This window comes from Carya illinoinensis, chromosome 16 (assembly GCF_018687715.1).
Source record: "Carya illinoinensis cultivar Pawnee chromosome 16, C.illinoinensisPawnee_v1, whole genome shotgun sequence".
In the NCBI taxonomy this organism is placed as follows: domain Eukaryota; kingdom Viridiplantae; phylum Streptophyta; class Magnoliopsida; order Fagales; family Juglandaceae; genus Carya; species Carya illinoinensis.
In genome coordinates this window covers 24,042,950-24,056,914 of record NC_056767.1, presented here as the reverse complement: position 1 = coordinate 24,056,914, position 13,965 = coordinate 24,042,950, and positions in this window count along the sequence as shown.

Sequence of the window (13,965 nt, the reverse complement as noted above, 5' to 3'; positions counted from 1 at the left end):
TGAAAATATGATCTGGGGAAATATGATTTTCAAAACCTAGAGGTTGCTCAACATATACCTCTTCATTTATAAAACCATTTAAGAAAGCACTTTTAACATCCATTTGAAAAAGTTTGAAATCTTTATAACAAGCATATGCAAGTAGCATTCGAATAGCTTCTAATCTTGCGACTGGTGCATATGTCTCATCATAATTGATTCCTTCTTCTTGATTAAAACCTTGGGCTACAAGTCGAGCCTTATTTCTTGTAATGATTCTGGACTCATCTTTCTTATTTCTAAAAACCCATTTTGTTCCAATAATAGTATGATTTTTAGGTCTAGGAACAAGTGTCCAAACATCATTTCTTTCAAATTGATTCAACTCTTCTTGCATAGCTAGAATCCAAGATTCATCAAGAAGTGCGTCATTAATATTTTTGGGTTCAATCTGAGATAGAAAAACAGTATGATTGTAAATATTTCTAAGAGATGATCGAGTACTTACACCTTGTGAAGATTCTTCCAAAATTTGTTCCATTGGATGATCTTTCACAAATTTCTACTGTTTGGTTGCATCTTGTATTAAATTTTGATGATCTTTCCTGATGGTTCCATGTTGAACTTCTTCTATTGTGTTCTCTTTGTTGAGATTGAGACTTTCCGTGTTATTTATACCTCCTGTTTCTTCATCAATAGATTTATTGGAGAGTAGAGAGTTAGATTCATCAAATACTACATGCATAGATTCTTGTACAGTCAAAGTCTTTTTATTGAATACTCTATAAGCTTTACTATTAGTAGAATACCCGAGAAAATACCTTCATCAGATTTTACATCAAACTTGCCTAAATTATCTCTGTTATTCAAAATAAAACATTTGCATCCAAATACATGAATGTAACCAATGTTGGACTTTTTCTCATTCCAAAGCTCATAGGGGGTTTTATCTAATTTAGACCTTAGCATAACTCTATTTATAACATAACATGCAGTACTTACCGCTTCGGCCCAAAAATAACTAGGCAATTTGTTCTCATTGAGCATTGTTCTTGCCATCTCTTGAAGAGATCTATTTTTCCTCTCTACTACCCCATTTTGTTGAGGAGTTCGAGGAGCAGAAAAATTATGCACAAAACCATTTTCATCACAAAAAGTTTCAATATTTTTATTAACAAACTCTTTTTTCCTATCATTTCGGATACTTAAAATAGTATAGCCCTTTTCATTTTGAATTCTCTTGCATAACTTGGTAAATGCATTATGTGCCTCATTTTTATGAGCAAGAAAGATGACCCAAGTATATCTAGAGAAATCATCAACAATAACAAATGCATAATATTTTCCTCATAGACTTGCAACTCTATTTGGTCCAAAAAGATCCATGTGTATCAGTTGCAATGGTCTAGTAGTGGAAATATATTTTTTGGTTTTAAAAGAAGTTTTTGTTTGTTTACCAAATTGGCATGCATCACAAATTTTGTCTCTAAGAAAATTTATTCTTGGTAAATTTCTCACAAGATCATTTTTTGAAAATTTGGAAATAAGTTCCATGTTGGCATGACCTAATCTTCTATGCCATAGCCAACTAGTTTCATTTTGAGCTGAAAAGCAAATAGCATCTTATGAGGTAATTTCTTCAAAATTGATTGTATAAACATTATTGTTTCTAAAAGCAATAAAACAAATATTACAATCATGATCATTCAAAATAATGCACTTATCCATTTTGAAAGTAACTATAAATCCTTTATCACATAATTGACTTATGCTCAAAAGATTATGTTTTAGACCTTCAACAAGTAGAACATCTTCAATTATGAGAGAAGATTCATTACCAATTTTACATATTCCCACGATCTTCCCTTTCGAGTTGTCTCCAAATGTCACGTGTCATTCTTCTTTAGATCTAAGCTCAAAGAACTTAGTCTTGTCTCCCGTCATGTGTCTTGAACATCCACTATCTAAAAACCACTTGTTTTTGCTTGTGAATGACTTCATGCATACCTATAAAAAGAATTAAAATGATTTTTCTTGGTACCCAAGTTCTTTGGGTCCTTTATTTATTAGTATTAGAAGAAACAAGATTTTTAGGTACCCATATGGCCCTAATAGTCATTGTATGATTTCTTCTAATAGGACAAGTATGATAATTATGACCATTTCTATTACAAAAATTGCAAATAGCATGTGACATATATGAAGAACTTGAATGATTATAATAATATCTTTTTTTGACAAAATTATTTTTATGAAAAGAATTTTGAATATTAGTTTTTGATGTAGAACGATTATCAAAGAAATTTTTATAAGATTTGTATTTTTGTTTTGGCATATATCCCAAACCTGCCTTGTCAAAAACACATCTTTGACTACCAAGAAATTTTTCAAAATTTCTTTTTCCATTCGTAAAGTTTTCAACAATATTTTCTAAATCGGTTTTCTTCTTATTTAATTCAAGATTTTCATCTTTCAAAATGATACTTTCTTTTCTTAAAATATCAATTTCGTTTGTTAAAGAAGAATTTTTCTTTTTCAAAGCAGTATATTTGATACCTAATTTTTCAAATTCCTCATAAATTTCTTCTAAAATATTTTACAATTTTTCATATGAAGGATCTTCAATATTATCAATATTTGTTACCTCAATGTCATCTTTAGCCATGAGATAAAAATTTGCTGATTCTCCATTACTTGCTTCACTATCTGAGCTACTTGAATCATCATCCCATATAGCTTTCATTGCTTTCTTGCCCTTATTTCGATCTTTCTTTAGCAGAGGACAATCTGACTTGATATGACCAGGCTTATTGCATTTATAACAAATTAAAGTATCATTTTTACCTGAATCTTTCTTGGAAAACTTTTTGAAAGATTTCCTCGGAGGAGTTTTATTTTTCTTTAAGAACCTCTGAATTCTTCTTATTATCATCGCAACTTCTTCATCTTTGTCTTCATTTTCCTCATCTTCATCACTTTCACTTTCATGAGGAACAACTTTAAGTGCCAAGCTCTTCTCTGGCTTTCCTTCTTCTTCTCCTCTTTTCAATGTGTACTCATGGGTGATAAGTGACCCGATGAGTTCATTCACTTCGAGCTTCTTGAGGTCTCTAACTTCAAGAATCGCTGTCACTTTTGATTCCCATCGTTTTGGTAGAGAGTTAAAAAATTTTCTTACTATTTCCACATTGGAATAAACTTTACCAAGAGTTGTCAAGCTGTTTATGATGTTAGTAAAACGAGTGTGCATACTAGAAATAGATTCATCATCATTCATCTTAAACATTTCATATTCATGAGTAAGAATATAAATTTTTGATTCCTTGACTTGCGAAGTTCTTTCATAAGTAACTTCCAAGTTATCCCAAATTTCTTTTGCCGTAGCACAAGTCATTATTCTATTAAATTCATTTCCATTAAGAGCATTAAATAATAAATTCATAGCAATTAAATTCAAAGTATAAAGTCTATCATCTTCACGATCAAACTCTTATTCTTCCCTTTTGACCTTTACTCCATCAACTACTTTTGTTGGAATATAAGGTCCATTTACAATGCATTTCCAGATTTCTCGACCTTGAGCCTGAAGGAATATTCTCATTCTAACTTTCCAGAATGAGTAATTGTCTCTACAAAAGAGTGGAGGCCGACTGCTAGATTGACCTTCACTAAATGAAGCTGCAATGTTAGCCATAAGATCTTAACTCAAAAGATAGTTAATCTTATAATAGAGCTCTTAGCTCTGATACCAATTGTTGCCCAGATGACTAACATAAGAGGGGGGTGAATTGAGTTGTATTAAAAAATTAACAATTATAAATCAAATATACAATATAAAAATATAAACAAAATATGAAATAACAATAAATATAAAGAGTAAGGGTAAGAGAAGCAAACTCAGTATGTTAACGAGGTTCGGCCCCACTGCCTACGTCCTCGCCTCAAGCTACCTCTTGAGGATTCCCAAATTCACTATTCAACCTCCTTCAGGTGGAGATAGAAACCTATTACACCTTTGAACAACACCGCTACAAAGGATCCGTGTAGAACACTCTCTACACCTGTAATCACCTTACACGTGGTGATTCAACTATTCCCCGTGTAGAATACTTTCTACACGCACAAGGGTTATACACACCCTTTTTCTGATACACGAGCTGATAGTGGGTAGGTTATCAGAAAACACTCCTCAATGAGTGAAATAAGAACAATACAATGCAAACTATATCTCTCAAAATGAATAAGAATTAAGGCTCAATGCTTAGAGAAGAGAGAATGAAAGCTTTGAATGAATGTTGTATGCTCTTGGTGTTGTGAATGTGAAGCTCTCAAATAATCTATTTATAGGCATATGAGACTTCATATTCAAATTTTAAAAGATTCACATGTCAAAGACAACATCATTCACTTTTTCAAAAAATTCAAATAAAAGGTTCTTCCTTTTCAATTGTCAAAGACAACATCATTTATTTTTCAAAAACTTCAAACCTAATCTTTTACTTTTTGCATATGACAAAAGGAGCACACTTTACTTTTCAAATTTTTCAAACAAAATCATCTACCTTTTGTATAAGTCTAAAAAAACATCAATCACTTTTGAAAATATTCAAATAAAACATGCACATGTGAAAGATGACAATCAATCATCTTTAATATTTTCAAAGTTCAACCCTTTAATCAAGGTATGCACATGTAAAAGATGACAATCAATCATCTTTCAAAATTTTCAAATTTAATTTTCAAAATATTCATGCACATGTGAAAAATGTATTTTAATGCTTTATGATAAAATATTAATTTTGAGCATTAATCTTAATTTTGAATTTTGAAGAGATTTACAACATTATTCTATAACTTTAATGTGAACTTGTTCCCTTCTTGCTCATGCTTGTTTCCTTGATGTGCTTGACTCTATTGTGTGGACAACTTGAGCTTGAGACTCCTTCATTCTTTGAATTCATTTGTTATCATCAAAATCCATGTGTAGATATATAGTTACACAAAACTCGAAACCTTATGTTCAACAAGGAGGAATAAATACATTCATGAACAGGTTCTCATGCCTATTCATCGTGTAGTTGAGCACGCCGTTTCTTTATTGAAATGTTATAAAGGGGCCCAACGACAATCAAGGCAACAAGTGCGAGAAGTCTACAAATGGAAGATCCTGAAGTGCTGAAATTAAACGTTGATGGAGCTGTTTTTTAGAAGATGGGGAAAGCTGGTACTGGTGCAATATTGAGGGATAGTTTGGGCAGAGTTTTGATGGCTGCAAGCTCTTTGGAGGATGCTATTGCTGAACCTGAGCAAGTGGAGCTACTAGCTCTTCTTTGAGGCCTTCAATTCTGTGCAAGACTAGGAATAGAAAAACCCCAGGTAGAGTATGATTGCTTCCTAGCTATTGAAGCTTTGCATTAGGATAACATGGACAGCTCAAAATTTGGTAGTCTTTATTATGAGATCAAACAGTTGTCATATTGTTTTGGAGAATGTATGTTTATATATGTTTATAGAGAAGCTAATAAGGCTATTCATTATCTTGCTAAGTATGTGAGAAATGTCGATAGAATCAACATGTGGTGGGATTGTATATCTGGACTTTGTATCTCACACGTTATGATTTGATTTATGTCTGTAATTTTCCTTTTTATTAATGAAGATTATGACTTTGTTATAAAAAAAAAAAAAAAAAAAAAAAAAAAAAAAAAAAAAAAAAAAACATGACAAACCAAACTAAGGAGATAGAGCAAACGTAGGATTAGGCTAATGATAGAATGAACCGTTACACAAATTGCTATGAAAATTGTAAAGTTTTCATGACACAAAAAGAGCATAACCTATGTATCAATTGTTGCGTATTTAACCTAAACAAACAACACTCTTCTATGTGATGATGGGCAAGTGAAGGGGAAGCCTCGACTTAGAATAAGGGTTTTTTGGGGAAACTTAGATGAAATTATGGCACATTTAGAAACAATAATTATTTCATTTTATCTTATCATTACAATTTTTTTTAAATTCTCATATAAAATAAACTAAACAATTCAACTTTTTCAAAAATTTTAAAATAATAATAATAATAATAATAATAATATTCTAACAATATTTTATTCAGTTTTCAACTCAACTCACTATCCAAATCGCAATCTTTCTTAAAAATTTTTATAATTTTCTTCTGAAACATCACTCAAACTCATAACACCTTTTAGTTTCAAATGTTTAGCTTTTTCATTTAATAATTATCTAATCATTACAATTTTCTTAAACTTCCAAACAAAACACAAAAAATAATACAATTTTTTTAAATATTTAAACAAAAATTATATTATATTAAAAATAATATTTAAACAATTTTTTAACTTTATAATATTTTTATTCAACTTTTTTTCTCTCATTTTTCAAAACCAAATAAAGTATCATAATTCAAATAATTTTACTATTATTTACAAACTATTTTATTACTATTTATATAACTCTCATCTCATTACATGACCAAAATATTTCCTAAATCAACTAAGTACAAATCCTTAAATTTCACTCAAAAGTACTTATAGCAAACTCGCCGCTAATAATAATACACTATTTGACGGCCATCAAAGTCATACCATCCCTCACTACAATCAATTCCTTGCAAAATATTCAAAGTGACAAGATTTGTAGTTGCAACAAGAACTTGTGGGTCACAGGTATGGCTACGAGGGATATAACTTAAATAATTAAATTTATTTCCTTTCTTATCAGTTTAATCTTATGAGACAAAATTTTATTTAGTATTAAAATAAAAGTTCTAAGTTTGAACTTGATTTTACACTATATCCTATATAATTAAATAATAATAATATTTATAATTATATAGTATATAAATACTATGTATTGCAATGGTCTCTTTAAACCTTCGTCCCATCATGACAAAGTGATGCACGTGTCATTCGAACCGAAGATTATCATAGCATAGTTAATAATTAAGACAATTCTATGGTGACCTAATGTTTGTCAATAGAATTGATCACTTACCACTAAATGTTTTTTCTTTTTTTTTTTAAAAAAAAAAAATAAGGAAAAAACAAAAATATATATGTAAAAAAAATGCACCCATCGGTCAAATGCTCAGTAGACCTAGCATTTCTCTAATAATTAAACTTTGACAAATATGGCAATGGATGAATAAATTTCCAAACCTAGCGTAGAGACAAGCACTAGGCAGTTGCGCATAGTAAGGAATAAAAAAGCATACTTTTCTAAATTATTAGGACATATATATAGATATATATTAGAGAGTACTGTTTTTTTTTTTTTTTAAATCATCAACTGTTACTTCTCATTCATTTATAAAATAAAATGCATAAGTACAATCCAACAAATGTTCTAAGTCATTACAAAGCATCTCTCTACTAACAATAGCTTCAATATCTATAGGTTCCTCTTCAATTCAACATCATTCTCCTTCCATTCTCAAACCCTTCTTAGCAAGTTCATGAGCCATATTGTTTCTTTCTCTATATATAAATTCAACAGTGAGTCTGGTTTCTGAAATAGAATATTTCTTATGTCTTCTACTTGCTATTTCATCCATGCGTACATTAGATATATTTTTAAAATGTGCAAGACTCGCGTCACATGACTCATTTTAAAAATTAATAAGATTCATTATTAAAAAATAGATTTTTTTATTTGAATCTAAGATTTAATCACTTTTTCAAAGAGTATATACAGTTTACACAGCCTCTTAGACTGTTTCTTAATGTTAAGTTAAATACGAACTGTTCTCTTCATAAATTTCCATGGTCCCACCCAACGAGCAGCAACTTTGATTGTTGACATGATATAGAAAATGAAGATGAGTCAATTCCACGAGAGTCATTAATGTGAAAACATTTTCATTTCAAATTAAAAATCTGTTAAAAAGAGAAGATAAGCTGAGAAGAGACAAGAATAGTGATGATGACAAAATGACATGAATGTGATGGCAACGGCGGATCGAGGTCAAGTACTTTTATATATTACTCTTATTAGCAACTTGGGACAACGAAGACGATAACAAGAAGGGGAAGAAGACTTGAGCGTGATTAGCGGTGCGTTTTTTTTTTCCTGAAAAGTAAACAATTAAATAGACATCACATCTTTGAATAAGTATATGAGAAGAATTTAGTTACAGAAATAATTTGTGCAATCAGGAAATGCAGTCGGCGTGCAGTCGGCTGTAAAAAAAAATTAATACAGGACTTATATGAAAAAAAAAATTATTTTTATAACTTTTTATAATTCATGTAGGTTTTCTTAAATATAAAACAATTTTTTTGTAATTTTTTTTTATTCATTCTGTACAGCCGACTGCACACTAACTGTATTTCTCGACTGTATATAATAAAGCCCATTTATTTATAGCCCACTTACTTGTTATATCATTTGGAAAACAGTAGATATTTGAGTAATATTGCTGGTGTCGGCAATATGCTGACGTCAGTTACCGAAAATTGTGAAAAACTTAGATTTTTAAATTTAAATTAAAAAATCTTGATTAGTTGGGACAGAAATTTTATACCTAAACTCTTTTGAAAATATGTATGCGTGATAAGATACCGAATGCTAAAAAAAAAAAAAAAACCCCTTAAGCGTGTTGAGTTTTAGTAGATTAATTGTAGGCTGCGTTTGGATGTTAAGTTGTGTTAAATTTTTTATGAATAATATTAAATTAAGTTAATAGAGTTAATTATGTGGAACATATCTAAGATGAGTTTAAATATATTTAGATGTTAAGATGAATTTAGAGATATTTATGATAAGTTAAAAAAGATTGTAAATTCTACATATAAAAAAGTATTGAGTGGAATAAAATTGTTGGTTTTATATATAAAGAGATTTTGAGTTGAGATAAATTTAATAATTTAAGAGTTGAGTATTTGAATGTTAGACTTAGTTTAAAATTAGACTAAATTGAATTAATTTTAGTTGAATCTAACAACCAAACTTGGCCTAACAGTCTAACAAGTAATATGAGAGTAGAAATTATGAGTTAGAGTTCCATGAGCCTCGTTGAGAAGAAAAATTGTTAAGGCATATTCACTAGAGCTATCTCAAATGTTATAAAAAAAAATTGAGTTTGTTTTCTTAATATCAATTTGTTTTAGATAAATTGTCGCGTATTTTCATTACTGCACGACACCACAAGATTGCACCAAAATTCTCTTTTGCAGTGTTCCAAAACTTCACGATCGAATTGAAGTCAAATTATTTTGGTAATATATTGGTGAGCGTCATGTATGTAATTCTTGACCATGATTTACACCGCTTGCTCGTCTTCTTTATTTTTTAGAGTAATGCTACGATGCATCCTGATTTATAGTTAAATCATTTATAACCGTAGTTATTATCTCATTTGACTTCTTGGATTTCAAGAAATCGAGTTGGAATTCTCTATTATGGTACGTTTGGATGTATGGATTTAGAGAGGAGTACTAATCTGATATTTAAAATCTAAATCTTCATTTGGAAAATTTGGATTTGAATTTATGAGTTATGCTATATATAATCATCGTATTTATATATTTTTTATACACTTCACTGATGTGATTAGTCAAAATAGCTATTTTATATTAAAAAATTTGATAGGATTCTTATTGAACCCAAGATTTGAAGTTTTGTGTAATTATATTACACATAGATTTTGATGATAATAAATGAATTCAAAAAATAAAGAAGTCTCAAGCTCAAGTTGTCTACACAATGGAGTCAAGCACATCAAGGAAACAAGTATGAGCAAGAAGGGAACAAGTTCACATTAAAATTATAGAGTAATGTTGTAAATCTCTTCAAAATTCGAAATTAGGATTAATGCTCAAAATTAATATTTTATCATAAAGCATTAAAATACATTTTCCACATGTGCATGAATATTTTTGAAAATTAAATTTGAAAATTTTGAAAGATGATTGATTGTCATCTTTTGCATGTGCATGCCTTGATTAAAGGGTTGAATTTTGAAAATATTAAAGATGATTGATTGTCATCTTTCACATGTGCATGTTTTATTTGAATATTTTCAAAAGTGATTGATGCTTTTTTAGACTTATACAAAAGGTAGATGATTTTGTTTGAAAAATTTGAAAAGTAAAGTGTGCTCATTTTGTCATATGCAAAAAGTAAAAGATTAGGTTTGAATTTTTTTGAAAATGAAAGTGTGCTCATTTTGTCATATGCCAAAAGTAAAAGATTAGGTTTGATTTTTTTGAAAAAGTGAATGATGTTGTCTTTGACAATTGAAAAAGAAGAACCTTTTATTTGAATTCTTTGAAAAAGTGAATGATGTTGTCTTTGACATGTGAATCTTTTTAAATTTGAATATGAAGTCTCATATGCCTATAAATAGATCATTTGAGAGCTTCACATTTACAACACCAAGAGCATACAACTTTCATTCAAAGCTTCAATTCTCTCTTCTCTAAGCATTGAGCCTTAATCCTTGTTCATTTTGAGAGATATAGTTTGCGCTGTATTGTTCTTATTTCACTCATTGAGGAGTGTTTTCTGATAACCTACCCACTATCAGCTTTTGTATCAGAAAAAGGGTGTGTATAACCCTTGTGTGTGTAGAAAGTATTTTACACGGGGAATAGTTGAATCACCACGTGTAAGGTGATTGCAAGTGTAGAGGGTGTTCTACACGGATCCTTTGTAGCGGTGTTGTTCAAAGGTGTAATAGGTTTCTATCTCCACCTGAAGGAGGTTGAATAGTGAATTTGGGAATTCTCAAGGGGTAGCTTGAGGCGAGGACGTAGACAGTGGGGCCGAACCTCATTAACATACTGAGTTTGCTTCTCTCTTACCCTTACTCTTTATATTTATTGTTATTTCATATTTTGTTTATATTTTATATTATATATTTGATTTATAATTGTTATTTTTTTAATACAACTCAATTCACTCCCCCTCTTGTGTTAGTTATCTGGGCAACAGTTCTCATAATTCTTAATAAAGAAAAATGATAAATAACTCCCATTCAACTCTTATTCCACAACTCTAACCCAACTTATATTCTAAAAATATGAATTTTTCCGTTTATCTTAACTGTGATTGACATTGTCTTTGACTTGAGGTAAAAAAAAGTGTGAAACCATTAATTGTTTTAAAAGTTTATTTTGTGAAAATATAAATTTAATTATTTATATTTTTTCACACTCTTCGCTCACATGTTGGCCATACTCTCCATCAATAAGTGGATCCACCATATAAAATATTTAATTAATTAGATGAAATATAGAGTAAGATTTTAAATCTAAGACGTCTACTCTAATATTATGTGAAATTACCGCTTATCCTAATGATTTAAGTTAATGGAAAAAAAATTAAAAGATTATTTGTATCTTCTCACAAAAAGTTCACTTTTAATATCAAGTTATGGAATTGTAGAATAGTGGTTGCTCTAACTCTATTATCATCCTTATGTTTGAGCTCTCCTTATGAATATTGTTAGGGAGAGCACCCCTGCCCCCCCCCCCCCCCCCCCCGAGGGATGGGCCCATACAAGACCGGGAGGGGCCCAACTTAGCCCATGCCCCCATTTCCTAAAGGAATGCCCAAGCGCCACTTAAAGAGCCTAACTCACAAAACATGCCAACCCGGGAAGGAAGCTAAAGACTAATTGACAAGGGCGAATAAGACTCACCACTATTGACATCTCCTACAACACGTAGTACTCAAAGATCTACACCAATTGACCAACGCGAAACATGAACAACCTTTGATTCCCTGACATAGGGCATGAGGGAGCACAACGCCAATCATCTACCAATAGGATGCCACTTGGGGAACCGCACCACATTAATGACACCATCTCCCGAACCCACACTGCATTAATGGCACCACCCCAAGCTCCACGCCGCATTAAAATCTTCTTGTCAGGTTGCAGTGGGAGGTGACATGAACATCCTGACACAAAGTAAGAGGTGTCCACCCCCCTGCCCCCCTCTAAAAAAAAAAAACCTCATATAAAAGCCGCCCTTCGGGTACAAATGTCTCTATCTGAACTCTAACACTCCCACACAATTTACTAAGAATATTAACAAACTTAAATATCGAAGGCTCCCTAGACTCCACCAAAGACCCAAACTCGAGTTGTTGGGACTAGACTAAAGGTGTATGAAACACGACGTTAACAAATATTAAGAGCTAACAATTATCACAAGCTCACTCAGCCTCTATATGCTTGAATGATGCCTTGATTTGAGCTTGAACTTTATTGGCTCGAGCATGGTCAAGTGAGACATAATGCTTAGAGAATAAGATGAGATAAGACTTTTGTAAATAATAGTAAAATGATTTGTGAATAGTTTGAGTTAAGTATTTTTTAGATTTTAGGAAAAGAGAGAGAAGAAAAATAAAAAAAAATTATAAAGTTAAAATAGTATTAGAATATTATTTTTTTTAGATTTGAAAAAAATTAATTTTTTTACTATTATTTAAAAGTTTGAGAAAGTTGTAATGATTAGTCTGAAATTATTTATATTAGAATTTTTTTTGAAAATTAGATTAAATAAGATAAAAATAATTTCCAAACATCTCCTTACTATATGTTTGATTATGATTTTTTTTAGATGTATTGTTTATTGGATTTAAGAAAAGAAGAGAGAAAATTTTGAATAAATTTTTCAAATTTTTTTCTAAAAAAATAAGTTTTATTTTGGAGTTTAAGAATCTGAATAGGTCAAATTAAAAAGTTGTTTAAATATAATTTTTAAGAGTTTTCTTGTTGAAAATTTGTAAAAGTTGTATTATTATTTAGTTTGGATAATAATCGAATGAAAAGTTCAAATAATTTTTGTTGGATTTATTGTATGTTTGGGAATAAAGTTATTAGAAATGTTGATAAAAGTTTGAAAAATGCTTAATTTAGTTGCCAAACAAGGCCTAATAAAGAGTATAATATAATGGGCTTTGCTACACGCAGTCGGGAAACGCAGTCGGCGTGCAGTCGGCTGTACGGAATGAATAAAAAAAAATTATAAAAAAATTATTTTATATTCAGGAAGACCTGCATGAATTATAAAAAGCTATAAAAATAATTTTTTTTTTTCATGTAGGTCCTATATTAATTTTTTTTTTACAGCCGACTGCACGCCGACTGCATTTCCCGACTGCACAAATCATTTCTCTAATATAATACCATTTTCATCTTATTATATAAAATATTATGACACTTCTCATGCATTTCAATCCTCTTTTACTTTTTAACAAATGGCAATGCCACGTTAGCTTTTGTAACGAGGATGTTTAGATGGAGCATTTTTCTTTTTAAAAAGGGGATAAGCAAAATGATGGAAGAAAAATATTCATGGCTAAAAACTAAACTACATAATAAAAAATAAATTAATATGAATACAAATGGAAATAATATTTTTATCATATAGGAAGAAGAAAAATATTTATGGAATCGAAAAAAAGACTAAATATTCAGTTATTCGAGAAAAAACATCCATTTTTTCTTGTTAATAATTATTAAGTGTTTGGTCCATGCTAAAAAAATAAAAAATAAAAAGATCATAGAAAAATAGTCTGGCCCATTTGGAGAATCGGAATCGGAGTTGACTAAACTATATCTCGAGTTTGGACTCATCCTCAAAATTCTTCCAAGCCCATTTCATAAGACACTCCACTTTTAAAAAATGCTTCTAATGTCTAATTTTTTTTTTTTTTTGTTAAAAAAAAGAATTTTATTACATATAATTATTTATATATATTTTTTATTTACTCTATTGATATGATAAAATCATTATTTTATATTAAAAAATGATTTAACCAATTACATTAATGAAATACATAAAAATATATTTAAAAATAACTGTACATAAAATTTTTATATTTTTAATTAATAAATCCTTTTAATGTCTTGATCATTCATGGAAGTTTCTCTTGCATCTTCTTTTTGTTTGGCATTTGCGATTCTTAAGCAAGCTTCTATATCAAAACTCGACTATTTAATGAGGGTGAACT